This window comes from Zea mays, chromosome 10 (assembly GCF_902167145.1).
Source record: "Zea mays cultivar B73 chromosome 10, Zm-B73-REFERENCE-NAM-5.0, whole genome shotgun sequence".
Lineage (NCBI taxonomy): Eukaryota > Viridiplantae > Streptophyta > Magnoliopsida > Poales > Poaceae > Zea > Zea mays.
In genome coordinates, this window is record NC_050105.1 from 82,148,154 (window position 1) to 82,172,617 (window position 24,464).

Here is a 24,464-nt window from a genome sequence, read left to right on the forward strand (position 1 = left end):
ATACACAGTTGAATTTCAGTTCAGCCTACCATCCTCAAACTGATGGACAGACTGAGAGGACTAACCAAGTGCTGGAGGATATGTTAAGAGCTTGTGCTCTTAAACACGGTGGTAGTTGGGATAAGAGCTTACCATATGCAGAGTTCTCGTATAATAATAGCTACCAGGCCAGTTGAAGATATCACCGTTTGAGGCTCTATATGGCAGAAAGTGCAGGACTCCTCTATATTGGGACCAGACTGGAGAAAGACAGTTCTTTGGGCCTAAACTTATACAAGAGGCAGAAGAACAAGTTCGAATGATAAGAGATAATGTGAGAATTGCACAATCAAGGCAGAAGAGCTACGCTGATACCCGGAGAAGGCTACTGGAGTTTAAGGAGTGTGATCACGTGTATTTGAAGGTGTCACCGATCAGGGGTATGAGGAGATTTAAAGGTAAAGGAAAGTTGTCCCCTCGCTTCATTGGACCGTTCTTGACCGTAAAGTGAGTGGGAGAAGTTGCATATCAACTAGAACTACCCGATCACCTGGCATATGTACATGATGTATTCCATGTATCCCAACTAAAGAAGTGCCTCAGGATACCTGAGGAGCAGCTATCGATGGAGGATCTTAGTGTTCAAGATGATCTGACGTATACGGAATATCCTATCAAGATTCTTGACACTTTGACGTGAGTTACAAGAAATAAGGTTATAAAGATGTGCAAAGTGCAATGGAGTCACCATGGAGAAGATGAAGCTACTTGGGAGAGAGAAGAAGAGCTTCGCATAGATTTTCCACATCTTTTCCCTAGTCCTTCCTAAATCTCGAGGACGAGATTATTTTTAAGGGGGTAGAATTTGTAATACCCAAATTTGTAAAAGCATAAGAAATGAGATCATTTTCCCTATGTGTGTTGCCTTTACTCATTGGTACATGTGAATAACCACATTTAAAAGTGAATAATTAACAAGTGACACATAAACAACTTATGCATCATGTTGGGTCTTATTTGTTTGTGCATTTAAAATAATAATAATAATAATATATATATAATACTTGAGTTGAGAATTTGAAGTTAACTAAAAAGGTGCACTTTAGGAAATTAGAAATAATGTATATAAAGCAAGAGAGAAAATACTATGCAAAACAGAATAAATTGTAAATAAATAAAATTTATCCATACTATGTTCACAGAAATAGAACATATAAATTTGAAGATGAAATTGCCACAAATTTTGAATTTAAAGTGAAATTGAAGTTGTAAATGGAAGGGAATAAAAAAGAATAAAGAAAATCAGGAATCCACCGCGTGGGCCCAATTTCCAGACTCAGCCCATCTAACCTCCCCTACCGCGCAGCCCTCCCAGCACTCTACGCAGGCCCAACACGGAAGGCCTGGTGCCCGTTTCTCCGTGCTGATGGGGCGGGCTCGCTGTCAGCCTCCCCGTTCTCCGTCGCTTGACTCGAGCGTCGTCTGCCGTCGCTGGTACACTGTCGCGTTCTCTGTCCGATGGGCCCCATGGGTCAGGCTGGTCGTCTCCTCGGTTTGTTGAGTCGAGTCCGCTTCTTCCACCGCTGCGTGCTCACCGGCCACGCCATTATGGCGGGACCATTGTGGTGTCTCTGTCACCCGCACGCGTCCATAAAGCTGGCCGCAAATCGGGGCTCGTTCCTTCCTTCCCCGTAACCCACTCACCACGACATCCACTGCACCACCGCGTGCCGTGCAGAAGGATATAGCCGCCGTCGCGAATTCTTCTCCCTGTAGTCGTCCAAAGCCTGGGATCAGGTCAAGAATCTGCACCGAGCTTGAGGGAAGCTGCCCGTGGAGTCTTCGGGCGGATTTGGCGACCGCTTAAGCCGTAATCGCTTGCTGGTGTGGAGGGAACGCCACCGGGCCGCCTAAACTCGTGGACAACCTGTCTGCGCGCACGATTCTCGGTATAGATCCCTTAACCGAACTCGCTATCGTGTCAATTTCATTTTGCACGCATCAGGACTAATAGCGGTTCACCGTGGGGCGCGATTGGTGTCCTGGTTATGGCGTCTCCGTCGTGGTTCGGTGCTGGAGGTAGGAGAGGCAGCGTGGGCTGTTGGATCGGTTCCCTACGGTTAAGGTTAGAAGCCGAGCGTACGGTTTCGGTCGAGCGCGCGCGACCGTAGATCCATGATCCGAGGGTGGCGCGTTGATCTCGGTTATGTTGAACACGGTCCGTTGATCGCAGATCGTAAGGCTAGTGTTGCGTACCGGTTCGGGTTGATCTGGATCTAATCTGCATCGTCCGCTTGCGATCATGCGGCCTAGGACCCAGGATACCCTTTCGGCTGGCCGATCTTGCAAATAAAACCCACACCTTTTAGCGAATCAACCCGCCGTCCACGCCAGTAGCTTTCTATGTCTTAGGCAAACTTACCCCGAGGACCCTGGACTCTCTGGAAATTGATGTGAGGTAATATTCATAAAATCAATTAGAAAACGAATTTTAGTATTAAATTAATTGCAGAAACTTGCTAAATTCATAGAAAATTCATATGAACTCCAAATTTATCCAATCTAGTTTCTAAAATTTTGTAATATTATTCTCTATCACTTAGAGTCTCTGTTTTGAAATGAAAACGGTAAGAAAAATAATTTCTCACTTAAGCCTATTTCAAGCATATAAAACCTTTGGAATTCATATCTTAAAATCTATAACTCCAAAATTAATGGTTCCTGTTCTTAGGATTTTATTTTAATGTGTAGATTATTATCATGTATTTTGTTTACATGATTGGTGTGATGTTTTTTTTCCCTTTACACCATGTATGTTTATATTGATGCGAATAGACGAGCAAGTCATTGAGGATCCTGGTGACCAGCAGATAGAAGTAGCTGAGCAGGAGCTCATTGAAGGCAAGTTGTGCCCTTGATCACTTCTTTTACCCAGTCATGTTTGTCGGCGTTTCGAGACAGGGGGGTCCCTAAGCCGACGAGTGAGTGTGCTGCGTGCCCCAGCCCAGATGGGTCGAGCGCGTGGGCGAGCGCGAAGGGGGGAGAGGCGAGGTGGCCGGAGTCGAGCGTGAGAGAGGTGGAAGTCCCGCGGCCTTCGTGTTCGTCCCGCGCCCAGGTCAGGTGCGCTTGCAGTAGGGGGGTTACAAGCGTCCACGCGGGTGAGGGAAGCGAGCGGCCCCAAGAGAGCGCCTGTCCCGTCCTCGGTCCCGCGCGGCCAACCCTCTCTAAGAAGGCCCTGGTCCTCCCTTTTATAGTCGTAAGGAGAGGATCCAGGTGTACAATGGGGGGTGTAGCAGAGTGCTACGTGTCTAGCGGAGGGAGAGCTAGCGCCCTAGGTACATGCCAATGTGGCAGCCGGAGAGATCTGGGCACCCTGCTGGCGTGATGTCGTGGCTGTCGGAGGTGCGGCGGAGCTTGGCGGAGGGACAGCTGTTGGAGCGGTCGAGTCCCTGCTGACGTCGTCCTGCTTCCGTAAGAGAGCTGGGGGCCGCCGTCGTCATAGAGCTTGTGGAGCGCCATCATTGCCCCTCCGGTGGAGCTGGCCGGATGGGACGCCGGTCTTGTTCTCCGTGACCCGAGTCGATTCGGGGTAGGATGATGATGGCGCTTCCTGTTGACGTGGCGGTTTGTGCCCTAGGCAGGGCGACGTGGGGGTTCCTCCGAAGCCGAGGTCGAGTCTGCCTTCCGTTGCCGTGGCCGAGCCCGAGCCATGGGGTCGGGCGAGGCGGAAGTCGTTCGGCCGAGGCTAGGGCGGAGTCCGAGCCCTGGGGTCGGGCGAGGCGGAGTTTCGTCGTCTTCTGGGTCTTGGCCCGAGTCCGAGCCCTGGGGTCGGGCGGAGCGTAGTTCGCCGTCTTCCGGGTCTTAGCCCGAGTCCGAGCCCTGGGGTCGGGCGGAGCGGAGTTCGCCGTCTTCCAGGTCTTAGCCCGAGTCCGAGCCCTGGGGTCGGGCGGAGCGGAGTTCGCCGTCTTCCGGGTCTTAGCCCGAGTCCGAGCCCTGGGGTCGGGCGGAGCGGAGTTCGCCGTCTTCCGGGTCTTAGCCCGAGTCCGAGCCCTGGGGTCAGGCGGAGCGGAGTTCGCCGTCTTCCGGGTCTTAGCCCGAGTCCGAGCCCTGGGGTCGGGCAGAGCGGAGTTCGCCGTGGTGCCTTTGGCAAGGCCTGACTGTCTATCAGACTCACTCTTTCGAGTGGCACTGCAGTCGGAGTGGCGCAGGCGGCGCTGTCCTTCTGTCAGACTGGCCAGTGGAGCGGTGGAGTGACGGCGGTCACTTCGGCTCTGCCGGGGGCGCGTGTCAGGATGAAGGTGTCAGGCCACCTTTGCGTTAAATGCCCCTGCAATTTGGTCAGTCGGTGTGGCGATTTAGTCAAGGTTGCTTCTGAGCGAAGCCAAGGCCTCGGGCGAGCCAGTGATGTGTCCGCCATAAAAAGGGGGCCTCGGGCGAGACGGAAGTCTCTCGAGGTCGGCTGCCCTTGGCCGAGGCTAGGCTCGGGTGAAGCGTGATCGAGTCACTCGTGTGGACTGATCCCTAACTTAATCGTACCCATCAGGCCTTTGCAGCTTTATGCTGATGGGGGTTACCAGCTGAGAATTAGGCGTCTTAAGGGTACCCCTAATTATGGTCCCCGACAGTAGCCCCCGAGCCTCGAAGGGAGTGTTAGCACTCGCTTGGAGGCTTTTGTCGCACTTTTTTGCAAGGGGACCAGCCTTTCTCGGTTGCATTTCGTTCCGGTGGGTGCGCGCGAGCGCACCCGCCGGGTGTAGCCCCCGAGGCCTCGGAGGAGTGGTTACACTCCTTCGAGGTCTTAATACCTCGCGCAATGCTTCGGCTGGTCTGGTCGTTCCCTCATGCGAACTGGCCGTAGCCCGGGTGCACGGTCGGGGTCCAAGCTCTCGGGCTGGTATGTTGACGCTGTCAACGATTTGGCCGGAGCCGGTTTTTGCGAGAGCAGCCCCCGAGCCTCTGCACAGGGCGAGAGGGAGATCAGGGACAGACTCGACTTTTTACATACGCCCCTACATCGCGTTTCCGCAAGGAGGAGGGGGGGAGTGCGCCATGCTACCCTCGATGGGCACCGAACATGGTGTCTCCGGTGAGCTGCAAGCGGGTAATCCGAGTGGACGTCCGTGCCCCGTTCGTTGGGGGTCGGCTAGGGGCCCAGAGGCACGCCCAAAAGTACCTGCGGGTGATTTGCCGGACCCGGTCCCCTGGCGACGGGGTCCGAGGGCTCGATGCCTCCCTCCGATGGGATTCCGTTACAAGATCGTTCCCGCTGGTCTCGGAAATGTCCTAGGGTACCTCGGGAGCGCAGCCCGAGCCTTGGTTATGTATCGAACGTACCCCTGGTCATCCCTCGCTCGGTGTCTGAGGCGACTGTGAACCCTTCGGGGGCCAGCCTTCGAACCCCTGATCAGTAATGGGCGCGGAGCCCGAGTAGCCTGAGGCGGCCATGGAACCCTTCGGGGGGCTGGCCTTCGAACCCCTGACCAGTAGTGGGTGTCGGGCCCACGCGATCTGAGGCGGCTGTTGAACCCTTCGGAGGGCCAGCCTTCGAACCCCTGATCAGTAGTGGGGGGCTCGGAGCCCGGTTCCTTCGCGGAGAAGGATCCCTTTCGGGGTATCCCCCTTTCCCGGTCCCTGTTGCAAGAGATAGAGAAAGAGGAAAACGGAAAAGGATACGAAATCGGATGACGTGGCGTACCTTTTCCGACGCGATTATTACGGCGAAGGTGAAGCGTCGCGCGCTCCTCCTGCCAGAGGCGCCGCGTGTCCCGCCGCGGAGTTAATGCGACGGGGCGAGTGGTTGGCGGGGCGGCCGTTGCGCGCGTGCGATCCGTTCGAGGAACGGGTCACGGGTGCACCGTCTCCACGCCGTGAGAGGAGGCTTCTCTTGCTGTCCCAGGATGGGACGTGAGCCTGGCTGACGACGTGACCGCTGCGCCCGCCCGCCTGCCACCGCTATTACTGCCGGCCCTCTTTCGGTCGCTTTGACCGACGCGTCAGGCTGGCGCTGTTGGGTCGCCTCGAGTCGCGGCATTGGCTCCGCAACCGAAGAGGCGCGATGGTGGCACAAGTGGCGGTGCGGTTGCTTGCATGCAGCAACTGGCGCGCCGGTTGCTCGACGCGTGGGCCTGGGTTCCCAAGCTGGCGTGTCAGAAGTCGGAGAAGCGCGCCCATCTGGCGCGGTTGCATGCCGCCTGCATGGCTGCCCGCCCCTTCTGCCCGTTGGTCTGGGCGGAAATGGGGGGTCGCTTGTAACCGCTGGACGGTCGTGCGCACCACGCGCGGCGGTTCAGCTTCTTCTGCCCTGAGCCGGCTTGCATGACATGCGGGACCCAGCCCCCGAGTCGCAGGGGAGGGCCTTGGAGCGTGTTGGAGAAGACTCAGCCCGTGGCGCCTGGGGGCGCACGTAGGGAGAGTTGCCTTTAAAAGGAGGGAGACTCCTTTCGGAAGGCATCCATGTCTTCTTCCTCCCTTAAGCGTCGTGTCTTCCCATCTTTCAAGCCCCCGGATGGGGGTATCCGCCGCCTCTCCCCCTCCTCGTTGGAGGAACGCAACTCCATGGGAGTTGGTACCTCTCAGCCATCGTTCGGCTTCAAGGATTTTCATCATGCTGCCCGGCTGCTCCCCTCCGCCGGCGGTCACCTGAGATGGCGACCTCCGGCTTGATGGTGGGGGAAAGCGAGCCGGGCTGCGGCCTCTTCCCCTCCCTCAGCCTCAAGGATTTTCATCACCAGGGCTGGGGAGGGGAGTGCGCCGAGTTGAGGTCGGCCCCCGCGTGGGCGGCGGCCCGCTCCTTCACTCAGTGATCGGAGGGAAAGGCGGTCGTCGTCCGTGGCGCTGGCAGCTGCAGCGTGCCTGGCTTTCAGGCGCGGGTGGCTTCGGAGCCGCTCGCGGTGCCGGCATCCGCCACGGCAGCTTGAAGAGGTTCTGCTGCCGGCGAGATAGCCGGGGCCGGCCTCGGGCTGACCTCCAACTCTACGGCCTTCTGCCCGTCCTTGCCTTACGAGTTTTGGCATGGGCGGGGGCCTCCTGGCAGCGGCATCTAGCCTGAGGTCGGCGTTGCCGCTGCTTGGTCCCTCGGAGCAGAAGGCGTCGTCGTCGCCGCTGCTGGAGCAGGTGACGGCGCGCCATTCGTCGGCCTTCAGTTGCTCCGCAGGCCTTCCCCCTCGGAGTGGGGTCGTTCGTGCCTGCGGAGGGGGAACCGGAGTTCCGTTCGTAATGGCACTTCGAATGCCAGTGTTTTTTGTTCATTGCGGCTGTCGGGGCCTGAACATGTATGTAATTTCGGCACGGAGCCGTGTTTTTTCCTCATTTTCGAGCACTAAGTCTCGCCTGTTGATTATCTGAACCGCTTTACCAAGCATGAGTCGCCCCGTGTCAAGGTGACGGGTGAGGTATCCATATCCCGGAGGCGTAGGAATCCCTCGACCCGTTCGGCCTTGTTGTCTGGGGTTCCGCTAGCTTAGTTAAAGAGACCCCTCGGCTGCCCTTCGGTGGACCGAGGCCAGGGGTAGCGATATCAGTATGAACAGCGGCGGAGTTGGCTCGAGAATGGGAACCTGGTTGGCCGGAGCCTAGCCGTGTTGTCCGTCAGCGGAGCCGACGCCGAAGTCGATCAGTCGAGTCCTCGGGTCGGGCTGGCGCCCTTGGAAGCCGGTTGACCGAGGCCCCAGGGGTAACCGGTCGAGCCGCCTGCTCGGGCCGGATTCCCGGAGGAGCCCCTGGGCCGCGTCGCCGCCCGAGGCTGGGTCGGACTTTGCTGGAGACGTCGTCGATGCCGAGGGTGCTACGGCTCCCTTCAGCGTGAAGACCCGAGCCTACAGGATCAGATCATCTTGTAGCGTGTGCTTTCTGCGGCCGCCGAGGCCAGAAAAAACACACCCTCGCCACGCTTGCGAAGCTGCGCCTTTTTTCCTCTTGTTTCGAGCATCTGGACTCTGTCGGTAACAGGGATGTTTGTGTGAGCGAGAGTTGCTTTTCGCGGAAGGGACGAGTGAGGTATCCGTATCCCAGAGGCGTGGGAATCCCTCGGCTCGGTCGGCCTTGCCGCTTACGCGTACTTTCACCCGTCCATGAGGCCCTGTCCCCGACTTAGTCGAGAAAGCTTGAAGGACTGCTTCGGCAGGAGAGCTTCCGAACGTGAAGACTTGTTCGGTCCACGGAGTTGCTTTATCCGAGCGCAAGTTACTTATCGCAGAAGGTGATGAGTGAGGTATCCGTATCCCGGAGGCGTAGGAGTCCCTCGGCTCGGTCAGCCTTGGCTGCTTACGTGTACTCCGTCGTTTCCAGGATCCGCTTTCCGAAGTAGTCGAGAAGCACGAAAGAAATCCTGCTAAAAAGAGATCCTTTTTCGAGGAAAAATTCGACGCAGAGGGGGTCTCCCCCCTTTTAGCCCCCGAGGGAGGGTCGGGCTTTGCCGAGGCTAGGCCGACCCTTCCTTGACGACTAAACTTTGCGTAGGCGCGAGGTATATGAACAACTTGAAAACATCTTAAGGGTAGAAGCGACGTAGCTGTTTGATGTTCCAAGCGTTGCCGTAGATCTCGCCTTGATGGTTGGCCAGCTTGTATGTTCCGGGCTTCAGAACTTTGGCGATGACGAATGGCCCTTCCCAGGGGGGCGTGAGCTTGTGCCTCCCTCGGGCGTCTTGCCGCAGCCGAAGCACCAGATCGCCCACCTGGAGTTCTCGGGACCGGACCCCTCGGGCGTGGTAGCGTCGCAGGGACTGTTGGTACCGCGCCGAGTGTAGTAAGGCCCTGTCCCGAGCTTCCTCCAGCTGGTCCAGCGATTCCTCTCGGCTAGCTTGGTTGCTTTGTTCGGTGTAGGCCCTCGCCCTCGGGGAGCCGTATTCCAGGTCAGTGGGCAAGATAGCTTCAGCCCCGTAGACCAGGAAAAACGGCGTGAAGCCCGTGGCACGACTCGGCGTCGTCCTTAGGCTCCAGACCACCGAGGGGAGTTCCTTCATCCATCGCTTGCCGAATTTGTTGAGGTCGTCGTAGATCCGAGGCTTGAGCCCTTGTAGAATCATGCCGTTGGCACGCTCTACTTGCCCATTCGACATGGGATGAGCCACGGCGGCCTAGTCCACCCGGATATGGTGATCCTCGCAAAAATCCAAGAATTTTTTGTCGGTGAACTGGGTGCCGTTGTCGGTGATGATGGAGTTCGGGACCCCGAAGCGATGGATGATGTTGGTGAAGAACGCCACCGCCTGCTCGGACCTGATGCTGTTCAGAGGTCGGACCTCGATCCACTTGGAGAATTTGTCGATGGCGACCAGCAGGTGCGTGTAGCCCCCGGGCGACTTCTGCAAGGGACCGACGAGGTCCAGACCCCATACAGCGAAGGGCCAAGTGACGGGTATTGTCTGCAGAGCCTGAGCGGGCAGGTGCGTCCGCTTCGCATAGAATTGGCACCCTTCGCAGGTGCGGACAATTCTAGTGGCGTCAGCCACCGCCGTTGGCCAGTAGAAGCCTTGCCGGAAAGCATTTCCGACAAGGGCTCGGGGCGCTGCGTGGTGGCCGCAAGCCCCCGAGTGTATTTCTTGCAGCAGTTCCCGACCTTCGGCGATGGAGATGCATCGCTGGAGGATGCCCGAGGGGCTGCGATGATAGAGCTCCTCTTCGTCGGCCAGCAAGACGAATGACTTGGAGCGTCGCGCTACCCGCCGAGCCTCGACTTGGTCGAGGGGTAGCTCTCCTCGACGGAGATATTGCAGGTACGGGGCCTGCCAATCTTGATCTGGCGTGGCCCCGCTCTGCCCTTCCTCGACGTTCAGTGCCTCACCCTCGGAGGCCGAGGGTACCTTGGGCTGTGCCGAGGGTACCTCGGGCTGTGCCGAGGGTACCTCGGGCTGAGCCGAGGGTACCTCGGGCTCGGGCGCGTCGTCGAGCTTGACGGAGGGTTGATGCAGATCCCGGGAGAAGACATCCGGGGGGACTGTCGTTCGCCCCGAGGCTATCTTAGCCAGCTCATCTGCGGTTTCGTTGTAGCGCCGAGCGATGTGGTTGAGCTCGAGCCCGAAGAACTTGTCTTCCAGGCGCCGAACCTCGTCGCAGTAGGCCTCCATCTTTGGGTCGCGGCAGTGGGAGTTCTTCATGACTTGGTCGATGACGAGCTGCGAATCACCGCGGGCGTCGAGGCGTCTGACCCCTAGCTCGATGGCGATCCGCAATCCGTTGACCAGAGCTTCGTACTCGGCCACATTGTTGGACGCCGGGAAATGGAGGCGCAGCACGTAGCGCAAGTGCTTTCCGAGGGGCGAGATGAAGAGCAGGCCTGCGCCGGCCCCCGTCTTCATCAGCGACCCGTCGAAAAACATGGTCCAGAGCTCCGGTTGGATCGGAGTCGTTGGCAGCTGGGTGTCGACCCATTCGGCCACGAAATCCGCCAACACCTAGGACTTGATGGCCTTCCGAGGGGCGAACGAGATCGTTTCGCCCATGATTTCCACCGCCCACTTTGTGATCCTGCCCGAGGCCTCTCGGCACTGGATGATCTCCCCCAGGGGGAAGGATGACACCACAGTTACCGGATGAGACTCGAAGTAGTGTCGCAGCTTCCGCCTTGTCAGGATCACAGCATACAGCAGCTTTTGAACTTGCGGGTAGCGGATCTTAGTCTCGGACAGCACTTCGCTGATGAAGTAGACCGGCCTCTGAACGGGCAATGCATGCCCTTCTTGCCTTTCGACCACAATCGCGGCGCTAACCACCTGAGTGGTCGCGGCGACGTAGACCAAGAGGGCTTCTCCGTCCGCCGGGGGCACCAAGACAGGCGCCTTTGTAAGGAGCGCCTTCAGGTTGCCGAGGGCTTCCTCGGCCTCGGGGGTCCAAGCGAAACACTCGGCCTTCCTTAAGAGGCGGTACAGAGGCAGACCTCTTTCGCCGAGGCGTGAGATGAAGCGGCTCAGGGCCGCGAGGCATCCCATGACCCTCTGTACCCCTTTTAAGTCCTTGATGGGTCCCATGCTGGTGATGGCCGCGATCTTCTCCGGGTTGGCTTCGATGCCTCGCTCGGAGACGATGAACCCTAGGAGCATGCCTCGGGGCACCCCGAAGACACACTTCTCAGGATTAAGCTTGACTCCTTTCGCCTTGAGACACCGGAATGTCACTTCAAGGTCGGAGAGGAGGTTGGAAGCCTTCCTTGTCTTGACTACGATGTCATCGACGTAGGCCTCGACTGTGCGACCGATGTGTTCGCCGAACACATGGTTCATGCACCGCTGGTACGTCGCGCCCGCATTCCTCAAACTGAACGGCATGGTGACATAGCAGTACATGCCGAACGGCGTGATGAAAGAAGTCGCGAGCTGGTCGGACTCTTTCATCCGGATCTGGTGATACCCTGAGTAGGCATCGAGGAAGGACAGGGTTTCGCACCCAGCGGTGGAATCCACGATTTGGTCGATGCGAGGCAGAGGGTAGGGAACCTTCGGACATGCTTTGTTGAGACCAGTGTAGTCTACACACATCCGCCATTTCCCCCCTTTCTTCCTCACAAGCACAGGGTTGGCAAGCCATTCGGGATGGAATACCTCTTTGATGAACCCTGCTGCCATTAGCTTGTGGATCTCTTCGCCAATCACTCTGCGCTTCTCCTCGTCGAATCGGCGCAGAGGCTGCCTGACGGGTCGGGCTCCGGCCCGAATATCCAGCGAGTGCTCGGCGACATCCCTCGGTATGCCGGGCATGTCCGAGGGACTCCACGCAAAGACGTCGGCGTTCGCGCGGAGAAAGTCGACGAGCACTGCTTCCTATTTGGGGTCGAGCCCGGAACCGATCCGGACCTGCTTGGTGGTGTCGCCACTGGGGTCGAGAGGGACGACCTTGACCGTCTCCGCTGGTTCGAAGTTGCCGGCGTGGCGCTTCACGTCTGGCACCTCCTTGGAGAGGTTCTCCAGGTCGGCGATGAGGGCCTCGGACTCGGCGAGGGCCTCGGCGTACTCCACGCACTCCACGTCGCATTCGAACGCGTGTTTGTACGTGGGGCCGACGGTGATGACCCCGTTGGGGCCCGGCATCTTGAGCTTCAGGTAGGTGTAGTTGGGGACGGCCATGAACTTCGCGTAGCATGGCCTCCCTAGCACGGCGTGGTAGGTTCCTCGGAACCCGACCACCTCGAACGTCAGGGTCTCCCTTCGGAAGTTGGAGGGTGTCCCGAAGCAGACGGGGAGGTCGAGTCGCCCGAGGGGCTGGACGCGCTTCCCAGGGATGATCCCGTGGAAGGGCGCAGCGCCTGCTCGGACGGAGGACAGATCGACGCGCAGGAGCTTGAGGGTCTCGGCGTAGATGATGTTGAGGCAGCTGCCCCCATCCATCAGGACCTTGGTGAGCCTGACATCGCCGACAACGGGGTCGACGACGAGCGGGTATTTCCCCGGGCTCGGCACATGATCGGGGTGGTCGGCCTGGTCGAAAGTGATGGGCTTGTCGGACCAGTCTAGGTAGACTGGCGCCGCCACCTTCACCGAGCAGACCTCCCGGCGCTCTTGCTTGCGGTGCCGAGCCGAGGTATTCGCCGCATGCCCTCCATAGATCATGAAGCAGTCGCGGACCTCGGGGAATTCTCCTGCTAGGTGATCTTCGTTCTTGTCGTCGTCGCGGGCCCTGCCACCCTCGGCGGGTGGCCCGGCCCTGTGGAAGTGACGCCGAAGCATAACGCACTCCTCGAGGGTGTGTTTGACGGGCCCCTGATGATAGGGGCACGGCTCCTTGAGCATCTTGTCGAAGAGGTTTGCACCTCCGGGGGGCTTCCGAGGGTTCTTATACTCGGCGGTGGCGACAAGGTCCGCGTCAGCGGCGTCGCGTTTCGATTGCGACTTCTTCTTGCCTTTCTTCTTGGCGCCGCGCGGAGCAGACGCCTCGGGAGCTTCTTCCGATGGGCGGCCCTGGGGCTGCTTGTCCTTTCGGAAGATAGCCTCGACCGCCTCCTGGCCAGAGGCGAACTTGGTGGCGATGTCCATCAGCTCGCTCGCCCTGGTGGGGGTTTTGTGACCCAGCTTGCTCACCAGGTCGCGGCAAGTGGTGCCGGCGAGGAACGCGCCGATGACATCCGAGTCGGTGATGTTGGGCAGCTCGGTGCGCTGCTTCGAGAATCGCCGGATGTAGTCCCGAAGCGGCTCCCCCGGCTGTTGCCGGCAGCTTCGAAGGTCCCAAGAATTCCCGGGGCGCACGTATGTGCCCTGGAAATTGCCAGCGAAGGCTTGGACCAAGTCGTCCCAGTTGGAGATCTGCCCCGGAGGCAGGTGCTCCAACCAGGCGCGAGCAGTGTCGGAGAGGAACAGGGGGAGGTTACGGATGATGAGGTTGTCATCGTCCGTTCCACCCAGTTGGCAGGCAAGGCGGTAGTCCGCGAGCCACAGTTCCGGTCTCGTTTCCCCCGAGTACTTCGTGATAGTAGTCGGGGGTCGGAACCGGGTCAGGAATGGCGCCCGTCGGATGGCCCGACTGAAGGCCTGCGGACCGGGTGGTTCGGGCGAGGGACTCCGATCCTCCCTGCTGTCGTAGCGCCCCCCACGCCTGGGGTGGTAGCCTCGGCGCACCCTTTCGTCGAGGTGAGCCCGACGGTCGCGTCGATGGTGCTCGATGCCGAGGTGGCCCGGGGCCGCAGGCGCGGTGTTGCACGTGCGCCCGGTGTAGACCGAGGCTTCCCGCATGAATCGGGAAGTCGCGGCATGAGGTTCCGAGGGATAACCTTGCCTTCGGGAGGCAGTGCTCTCGGCCCGTCGGGCCGCAGCGCCTTCCAGGAGATTCTTGAGTTCTCCCTGGACTCGCCGACCCTCGGTGGTTGACGGCTCCGGCATCGCGCGAATGAGCATCGCTGCGGTTGCCAGGTTCTGACCAACCCCGCTGGATGCGGGCGGCGGCCTGATCCTGACATCGTTGGCGACGCGGTGCTGGAGACCTTGGGGCAAGTGACGTATTTCTCCGGCCAGGGGTTGGCCCGCCCACGCCTGTCCGACGTCCCGACGGATCGGCTCAAGCGCTCCTGTTCCCTCGTTGAGCCTGGCCTGCGCCTCGCGGACTTGCTCGAGTTGTGGGTCGTAACCCCCCGCCGGAGCGGGGACCACAGCTAGCTCCCGTGGGATGTCGGCGCGAGGCACCGGCCTAGGGAGATCACCGTCCTCCGGCATGCCAAGATGGTTGCCTTCGGAGGGATTCCCTAGCTCGATGTGGAAACATTCGCGGCTTGGGCCGCAGCTCTCGTCGCCAAGGCTGCGGCTTCCACCGGAACAGTCGGATAGACAGTAGTCACATGCGGTCATGAAGTCCCGCACGGCACTGGGGTTGCCAAGTCCGGAGAAATCCCAAGCGATGCTGGGATCGTCATCTTCCTCGGACCCAGAGGGCCCGTAGGTCCAGACGTCCGTCAGTCGGTCCCAAGGCGACCGCATACGGAACCTCAGTGGGGTTGCACTCGCCTCAATGAGAGCGCCCGCCAAAACGAGGTCGTTTGGCGGGTTGAGGCCGAGTCGAAATGACGCAAGATGGGAGTTAGTCGGTACCTTTTTGTCGACGAGGAGCGATGTAGTCACATCGGGGACTGGTTGCACCGTCAACTCTGGTTCGAGGGCGACGTCCTGTAGGCTTTCCGCGAGCGCGCCGGCGTCGTCTTCTTGCTCGGGGTCAGCGTGCCGCGGGCGAACGGCGCTTGCCTCCGTCTTGAACGCGAGGTCGACGTCCGGCGTGCCTTCCGTCGGGGCGTTGGGGGCGTCGATTCGCTCGACGGCCGACGAAGCGCGGCCTCCCGCCTGGCCTTGACGGCCCCGCCTCCTCCTCCGTTGGCGGGGGAGAGAACGGAGCGAGCCCAAAGGTTGCCCTTCCACCACGCGGGGAAGACGTCGTCGATTCCGCCGCCGGCGGGCGGGTTGTCGGCCGCCATTGTCGTAGTCGCGCGGCGGTGGAAGAAGTATCATGTCGTAGCTGCCGTCGAAGGACATGAACTCAAGAGTCCCAAAACGAAGCACCGTCCCGGGCCGGAGAGGTTGCTGGAGACTGCCCATCTGGAGCTTGACGGGGAGCTGTTCGTCAGCACGCAGCAGGCCCCTACCTGGCGCGCCAACTGTCGGCGTTTCGAGACAGGGGGGTCCCTAAGCCGACGAGTGAGTGTGCTGCGTGCCCCAGCCCAGATGGGTCGAGCGCGTGGGCGAGCGCGAAGGGGGGAGAGGCGAGGTGGCCGGAGTCGAGCGTGAGAGAGGTGGAAGTCCCGCGGCCTTCGTGTTCGTCCCGCGCCCAGGTCAGGTGCGCTTGCAGTAGGGGGGTTACAAGCGTCCACGCGGGTGAGGGAAGCGAGCGGCCCCAAAAGAGCGTCTGTCCCGTCCTCGGTCCCGCGCGGCCAACCCTCTCTAAGAAGGCCCTGGTCCTCCCTTTTATAGTCGTAAGGAGAGGATCCAGGTGTACAATGGGGGGTGTAGCAGAGTGCTACGTGTCTAGCGGAGGGAGAGCTAGCGCCCTAGGTACATGCCAATGTGGCAGCCGGAGAGATCTGGGCACCCTGCTGGCGTGATGTCGTGGCTGTCGGAGGTGCGGTGGAGCTTGGCGGAGGGACAGCTGTTGGAGCGGTCGAGTCCCTGCTGACGTCGTCCTGCTTCCGTAAGAGAGCTGGGGGCCGCCGTCGTCATAGAGCTTGTGGAGCGCCATCATTGCCCCTCCGGCGGAGCTGGCCGGATGGGACGCCGGTCTTGTTCTCCGTGACCCGAGTCGATTCGGGGTAGGATGATGATGGCGCTTCCTGTTGACGTGGCGGTCTGTGCCCTAGGCAGGGCGACGTGGGGGTTCCTCCGAAGCCGAGGTCGAGTCTGCCTTCCGTTGCCGTGGCCGAGCCCGAGCCATGGGGTCGGGCGAGGCGGAAGTCGTTCGGCCGAGGCCAGGGCGGAGTCCGAGCCCTGGGGTCGGGCGAGGCGGAGTTTCGTCGTCTTCTGGGTCTTGGCCCGAGTCCGAGCCCTGGGGTCGGGCGAAGCGGAGTTCGCCGTCTTCCGGGTCTTAGCCCGAGTCCGAGCCCTAGGGTCGGGCGGAGCGGAGTTCGCCGTCTTCCGGGTCTTAGCCCGAGTCCGAGCCCTGGGGTCGGGCAGAGCGGAGTTCGCCGTCTTCCGGGTCTTAGCCCGAGTCCGAGCCCTGGGGTCGGGCGGAGCGGAGTTCGCCGTCTTCCGGGTCTTAGCCCGAGTCCGAGCCCTGGGGTCGGGCGGAGCGGAGTTCGCCGTCTTCCGGGTCTTAGCCCGAGTCCGAGCCCTGGGGTCGGGCGGAGCGGAGTTCGCCGTCTTCCGGGTCTTAGCCCGAGTCCGAGCCCTGGGGTCGGGCGGAGCGGAGTTCGCCGTGGTGCCTTTGGCAAGGCCTGACTGTCTATCAGACTCACTCTGTCGAGTGGCACTGCAGTCGGAGTGGCGCAGGCGGCGCTGTCCTTCTGTCAGACTGGCCAGTGGAGCGGTGGAGTGACGGCGGTCACTTCGGCTCTGCCGGGGGCGCGTGTCAGGATGAAGGTGTCAGGCCACCTTTGCGTTAAATGCCCCTGCAATTTGGTCAGTCGGTGTGGCGATTTAGTCAAGGTTGCTTCTGAGCGAAGCCAAGGCCTCGGGCGAGCCGGTGATGTGTCCGCCATAAAAAGGGGGCCTCGGGCGAGACGGAAGTCTCTCGAGGTCGGCTGCCCTTGGCCGAGGCTAGGCTCGGGTGAAGCGTGATCGAGTCACTCATGTGGACTGATCCCTGACTTAATCGTACCCATCAGGCCTTTGCAGCTTTATGCTGATGGGGGTTACCAGCTGAGAATTAGGCGTCTTGAGGGTACCCCTAATTATGGTCCCCGACAATGTTCTTATTAATCATAATGATCTGCATAGGTTAATTTTGATGGGACCCAATAGGTTACCCTAGATTTTGACTATCTTTATACCTTGTTTCACCACTGGTTTTACTATTAATTTTTTGGGTAGTACATGCTATTGCTTCATGTGACTTTGGGTATAGAGATATTCATCACTCATTGTTATACTTTTTATTATCTGTTTATTATTTACTATTCATGATAAGATCATTATGTTAATGGGAACATGAAGAACCAACCGGAAAAACAGTGCTACCACAAGGGTTTAATGGGACGCCCTTGGCTAATTAACTAGGAAAGCTAGTAGCTCGAACACTCACATGATTAATTTATGGAATTAAATTTAATTTGTCATTTCATTGCATCTAGGATTATTTTATTACTACTTTTACTTATTATTACTATGGTTTGGTATTTACTTGTACTTAGTAACTGCTAATAAAATTTTGACCAACTTATAAAAGCAATGCTCAGCTTCAACCTTTATTTTATTGATCAGCCTTACACTTCACATGAACTCTCACCTTTGGTGAGTTCATGCACATTATTCCGCACGACTTGTTGAGCTATGAACGTATGTGAGCTCACTCTTGCTGTCTCACACCCCCCCCCCCCCACAGGAGAAGAGCAGGTGGTCGAAGAGGAGCCACCTAACACTGAGGCTTTCGACTTGATCTAGGTGGCGTCTCCCAGTCAGCTTTGTGGCGCCAGGGAATAACATATAGTTCGCTTTATTTTATCATTTACTTTTGTAAGACTTCCGCTATATAATAAGTACATTTATATATTTATGGCATTCATCTCTATGCACTCTGTTATTATATGTGTTGTCTTCTCTGGCGCATATATGAGATGCACCTGGCTTTGTTCCTTAAAGCCTGGGTGTTACAAGACCTGACCCATTTGAACATATATACTTGTACACCAGTGATGTGCTCGCCCATGCAGGCAACGACACAATCAAGATGATGGCACATGCATATAGGGCTACCAAGTGTCAACGCAATAGAGCTATCAAGTCATAGATTGAGATATGAGTTTTCGATTTGTTAAATTTGGGATTAGCTAGGTTCAATTCGAGATTGTAGTTGTTTGATTGATGAGGGGAGGGGCATCGGCGCAGGAACCCATCGTGGCACCACCGCACGCTACGCCTGCAAGGCCTTTAAGTCTTGAGGACGTGAACAGGACCCCACTGCCACCATCCTCGCAAGCCGCTCAAGGCTGTCGAATGCTTATTGTAAAGGTTTGGAACATGTTTGAACAACTATCTCGTTTGATTAAGGTCTACCTATGTGATATATAGAAACCGTAACAATGCACATGCATCTAAGTAGTTGGATATATGTTCTATAGAAATATCTACTCTCTCCCTCCAAGAAACAAATCATTCTATATTTGTCCAAAGTCAAACTAACTTAATTTGACCAACTTTATACACAAAATTGTTCAGAGTTATCACAACAAGTATACAACTATGAAAATATATTTCACCATGATTCAAATGTTAGTTTTTTGGTATAACTAGAAAGGAAACATTATACTAAAAATCATATTTATCTAGAATTATCTCCACATTAGTGTTATCTTATATATATGACCCTTTCTAACCTAATAATATATACCATTTATTTAGATGAATTAAAAAGCACTAAAATGAACTTTATCGATTACAACAAACTTGGTATATTTTGTCACGATCAGAATATTAACATTATGAATAAGAGATTCATAAGAAACACAATATGAGTCTATAGAGTTTGGAATGATGTCTTGAACGTCTCACTTGCACTAAGGTGGATTAAATCAAAGCCAACCTTTAAATGCAGGCAATTGAACCAACATGCCTTAGCCAATTCCTCTAGCAACTCATCGATAACCGATACTACAAACATGTTTTTGTTGGTGAGGTCATTGAGTATAACATATCAATGCAAAACATCCATATTTTTTTTGTTTTCCTTGACAAGCGGGACAAAAGGCGAAAAGGTAGTAGCACTAGGTTGAATCTTAGGAACCTTACACATTTCTAGGACTTGTTTCTTGATTTTGTTCTTTAAAGTAGGGGGATAACGAAATCATCATACTAACATTGGGTGAGAATCATATACCAATAGTATGTTATGGTCATCATAGGTCCTTCGAGGTGGAAGCTTATATGACTCCTCGAACATATGAGAGAAGTGGATCAAAATTTTCTAGACGCCTAAGGCCCACAAGTAGGAACATTCGAGGCTCATCCTCTTAAGATTCTAGGCATTCTTGATTGGCTCTATAGAACACCTCATCTAGGAATTCTTTTAGGGATCTTCAGCCATCTTACACCTCAAAGCTTATAGGACCTTTAGTCATACCACGAAGGTCTTTGTTCCTTGGATTTTTTGTATCTTCATTGTCTTGGATTTCCTGGCATTCTTTGGCTGGCCTAAAAACACACACTCACATAAAACAAGCAAAATGTCAACTTAGTGGAGGATTTGAGGAGTCTTCATTCATTCTTGTGCAACCAACACCAACATGTGCAACCTCAACCAAGCTGTACATAACTGTTAGATTACTTGTGTGTATCCACTGTTGTAATGGGATTTGGGACAACCCATGTACTGTCTTCTCCATACACACACATTAGTCCACCCTAATTAGGGTTAGGATTTATAACCAGTAGCAGAGCCACTCTCCTTTCTCCCTCTCTCTCCCCTAGCTACCAGGCTCTTTCTTCCTCCCTCTAGATCAAAAGTGCAAATGAGACACCATTTATTTCATAGGAAAATTGACATAGATATTTCTAATGATATAGCATATGAATTCTAAAACTATAAAAATTAATGACAACAAGCCACAAATAGAATCATGATTTTGCATGCTTCTATGGACTTATAATGTTGAGGGAAGACATAACTTTGGTTGGAACCCTATATAAGGGCCGATACAGGTGGACGTCCTTTGCATTCTTGCATTTAATCTTTCTGAACGTTTTGTGCTGGTTCACCACACCTTGCACTTTTGCTACTTTGATGCACCTAGTGAATTGCTTTATGGCTGCTTTTATGGGGTTGGCCCTTTGTCCCTTTGCTTGAGGATTGCTAATTTGATGGATACTACTAAAGTTTCTATGAAAGAAAACCCTTCGGCATTAGATTACTAATGACACATCTAGCTTGGCAAATGTTGAATTGGTCACCAAAGATCTGGTTAGGAATCAAGGGTGGTAAAAGCTTACAAATATCTTTTATTTTTTATTCTTTACTAACTACTAAGGGGCCCTTGACATGATTACCAGCTTAGCTAGTCTTTGTGTGATATAGTGAGATGTTTGGGTGGGTAAATGGTGCCAAAGCTGACGACTTCGAAGGCATCATGTTTCAAGATTTCTTTTTTTGCTAGTCTTCGCATCTCGTCAATGCCTTTTGCCAAGGTTCTAGATGTATTTGAAGTTTAGTTGTATCCAAATAGCACAGTGAATTTATCAAAGTTTGTTTAAGCACGTTGAGGCTTTGTTGTTGAGCTTTACTTGCAAAGGTTTTCCTACATGATGGTCCACACAATCACGCACCAAAGGAAGTCATTGTTAGGGTACAATAAGGAGGTTAAGCATGATTATTGTGGTTGGTGCATGTTTCATTCGAGACATTCCATCATAGGTCACGTGAAGGTGGATCTATCATATGCCTATTGTAATCGGTGGGATGATGATTAGCCTTGTAATATATGTAAATACCCCAAGCTAGAAACTCAGAGGTGAAGATGGAAAGGGTCCACTACCCTTTTTCTTAGGTCATGGGGGTTTCTAGGCTAAATCATCATGTTATGTCAAACAAAACTTCATCTTCAAACGCATGTAAAGAGGCCTTCGAGCTAGGGTCCCATTTTTAGGTTGAGACCTAATTGTCAAGTTTCTAGATCATTGGGGCACAATATTTGGAAGGTATTCTCCTTCAAGAAGGTGCATCTTACATATTGTGACATTGGTGATGGTGTGCCCTTCCTAAGGTTTGGGTTGATCAAGGATTAGGCATAAAGTAATGAAGATGTCGTGCATCGGGTGAATGAGGTTTCTTGTAAAATGATCAATGATTACTTGGATAGGGAACATGTTGCTCATGTCATTGTACTCAAAACATTGTTCCTGAGAAGTTGTAGCTTTGGGAGCAGTTGGATAAGGGGGCTCAGGTAAAGTAAAAGGGAACTTCCAAAAAGATACTTAGATCGAAGAAGATGGTGGAGGCCTCAAAGGATGTTGAGAAAGGTGCAAGGGTTTCATCTTTAATGTTGTCTCCTATCATCAAGGAAGTGGAAGAGGAGGTGCTGAGTCTAGTCTTGGAAGTCATAATATTTCATCATATCAGGTTGTTATAGCCAAGCGATCTTTTTGTTGAGTAAGGGGAATGCTAATTCAATGATGGCAGTGTTCAGTTGGATATGATTAATGACGATATCCTAGATATTTAGGGTTTTGCTTTGTAGGTACATATTATTAACGAGGAGTATACCTAGATTTTTGAATATGAGGTTTCAATGGAAGTGCAAGCGATATTTGTTGACTTGACCATTTTGGTGGGTGGCCTAGGATCAACTGTGCTAGACACCTCTTTGAGTGTAGGTAGTAGACTACACTCTTTTGATCATGATGGGGTGGGTTTGTTAGTTGTTTTCATGACTCCTAGAATTTTGATTCAGATGCTCTATTCATGTAGATTCTTTGGCTATTAGGCCTATTCAGGCGAAATGCTACAATATCCTCAAGAGGCATTTGATTGTTACTTAATGCTTGGGTTTGGGGATGTTTTTTTAAAAAATTCTAGTGTGCTTGGCTCTAGCTTTGGTGGTTTAGAAACTTTTTGGTAGTCCTAAATATGTTGGCAATGAGGTGGCTCTATTGTTTGAGTTGAGGAAAGGTGACTATTGGGTGAATTGAGGAAAGTCGAGTGTTCGTTGAATTATCTATTTTCCCTTTTGCAATGTTTCAGTGTCATTTGGATGGCTTGACCATGGATGAGCTTCTTAATTAGCTTGACTTAGAAACATTCTTGCCAGGTTTGTTCCACATAGTCTTAGTTTTGTGAAGTAGCATAGCTAATAACCATATGAAGGTGTTGGTTAGTCACAAGTCAAGTGATTTTTCACGTGAAAACATGCACTCCATGGCCACGAGGACTCGAACCCGTGAACCAATTAGGGCCTCACACATTCCCTCCCTAATCACTTCACCTGTAACACTATTGTGTCCATTTACGATACTTGACTACTCGTCCTCATTTTATCTTTATGTTATTTTAAAATGTGTGTTTGAGACCCTAAGTAAATTCAAATGAAAAAGTTATCAACTATAAAGTTTTCTAGATTTCTAGATCTATAACTTTGGTTTTTATGGTTTCTTCATCTGATGTCATTTGAAAATTCAAATTTCAAATATGACATATTCAAACATAATTTTTGAAGACGATCAATGAAAATTTAGTCAACTACAAAGTAGCAGATCTTCTCAAACACTACAACTTTTGGTGTAAATCTGATTTTACTGACGTTTTTATAAAAAACAAACTCAGTGGAAATACATGATTTCTTATAGCGATTTTCTTAAGAAAACTGCTTGTAGTTTATTTCTACTTGCGCATATATGTTAGGAAGCCATTGAACCCCCATTAAAAAGTTGCTACCATATATATGTAAAAACCGATTTTGAACTAGGGAAAAATATGTGAATGCTACCAAAAAAATTCATTTAACACAGATATTTCTCTGAACCCTAGCACTTGGTCTTACACTAATATTGGTCAAGATAATTTTCATAACTAATTTAACACTATAGATAGATATAGATAGATAGATATAGATGGATACATACGTACACGGATACATGAGGATGGACAAGCAGATAAACAGAAAGATGGATATAGATAGATAGATAGATAGATAGATAGATAGATAGATAGATAGATAGATGAACATTTAAGCAAGCTGGTAAGCAGGCACGTAGATAGATACGATGGATGGATGGACAAAACAAACAAATATCTGTTGGCTGCCGAGTGTATTTATAGATTAACCATGTGGTGCAGGAGTCTATATATCAGAGACATCCTGACCAACACACGGTTGGTATTAGCTCTCATCTAGCACCCATGGCGAAATGTCTGAAGCACACTACTATCCACGCACTGTGGCTGGTTGCCATAGTTCTTCTTGCATCCTCTGTCGTACTTCATGCGCGCATAATAAGCAGTAATCAATGAACTAGACCAATTTTCCTTTATTTGTGTAAATAAAGATAGATAGATATATGCAATGTTCATTCTGATTAAATTGCATGTATTTCAATTAATTGATTCTTATCAGGGCAAACCAAAGAGAATAGCAACACTAGGAGCTTGACAATGACTATGATGGGGCCGGCAAGCAACATTATTGGCACTGGGGTGGGCAACTTTCTAGAGGGAAGTGCATTAAGGATCATGCATAGTTCGTGTGCGTAAAGACTATGGAGTGTTTTGTGACCTTAGTGGAGTGCTTGATAGGGTGCAGTGGTTATGACTAACAAGAGGCCGTGCTTTTATCCAATTCCAAGATGGAAATCATAAAGATGTTCTAGCAAATCATGCATCAACCACAAGATCAAAATATAAGCTAACATACCTTTAATTACGTATTTATTATTTCAAAATACTCTATGGGCCTAAATTATAAGTCATTTAGCACAATGACATGATCTCTAAAATATATCTTTGACCAATATTTTTTTTATTAAAATACAAATAAACTCTTAATGCAGATATACTTTTGTACAAGTATTTTTTAAGATAAATAGGTGCATATGATTATTAGGTTTCAAAACTAATAAATAACAAAATGTGTTATTTGTAGCCAAAGTTTTATATATTTTACTCAAACCTTGTCCAAAACGTTTGGACCTGCAGGGAGTATTTAAGGGTGGTAATGAACTCTAAATTTACTCTGTAAAATTTACGGGTTGAATCGGATTAGGGTTGGGCTCTAAATTTGGACATGCAGGGAGTATTCAAAGTTTTATATTTTTGACTCTAAATTTTACTCTATAAAATTTTGCGTGGGATAAGTTCCATCTAAACTTTTTACCAGTACTAGATTGCCGAGCGCATCCCCTGTGGTTGGAGCATATAAGTCAAACTCCATAGCCTTTCATAGGTATCTAGAGACCACCCAAATCTCATAAACTGTGACTAGCAGTTAACCCATATAGGTATGTTTCTCTAAAGATGTTATGTAGGACAACATCTTTGCTTCATAAAGCCACTTGAAACATATTAAAATGTAAACACCAACCTACCTTACAGTAAGGAAAGATATGTATCTGAAATGAGCCTTATTAAGGGTCTTTTCTCTCAGTCAACAACTAGCTTGTTTCACTATTCTAATTCACGGGATCTCTGATCACATAGAACATGTTACCACTATGATAAACTTTAGTTGGGTCTCAGGCTCATCTCACTTGATGCAGTATCTATCACACTACGTGATAGCCCCTTAGTAAATTGATCTACCAAATTTTTAGACGTATGCACATAGTCCAACTCTATTACTCTAGAGTTTCGCAATTTCCTGACAGATTTCAAACGCCTCTTTATGTGCCTTGTTGACTTCATATTATCCTTAGAACTTTTTATATTAATTATCACAGTCTGATTATCACA

General features: G+C 52.7%; 1 long non-coding RNA gene across 1 annotated transcript; it reads left to right on the plus strand.

The window, feature by feature from the left end:
- Positions 1 to 22,858: 22,858 nt before the first annotated feature.
- Positions 22,859 to 23,355, plus strand: LOC103641297 (uncharacterized). The gene is made up of 2 exons (XR_560222.3): positions 22,859 to 23,019; positions 23,134 to 23,355. It is a non-coding gene; the product is annotated as an uncharacterized lncRNA (long non-coding RNA).
- The last annotated feature ends 1,109 nt before the right edge of the window (positions 23,356 to 24,464 follow it).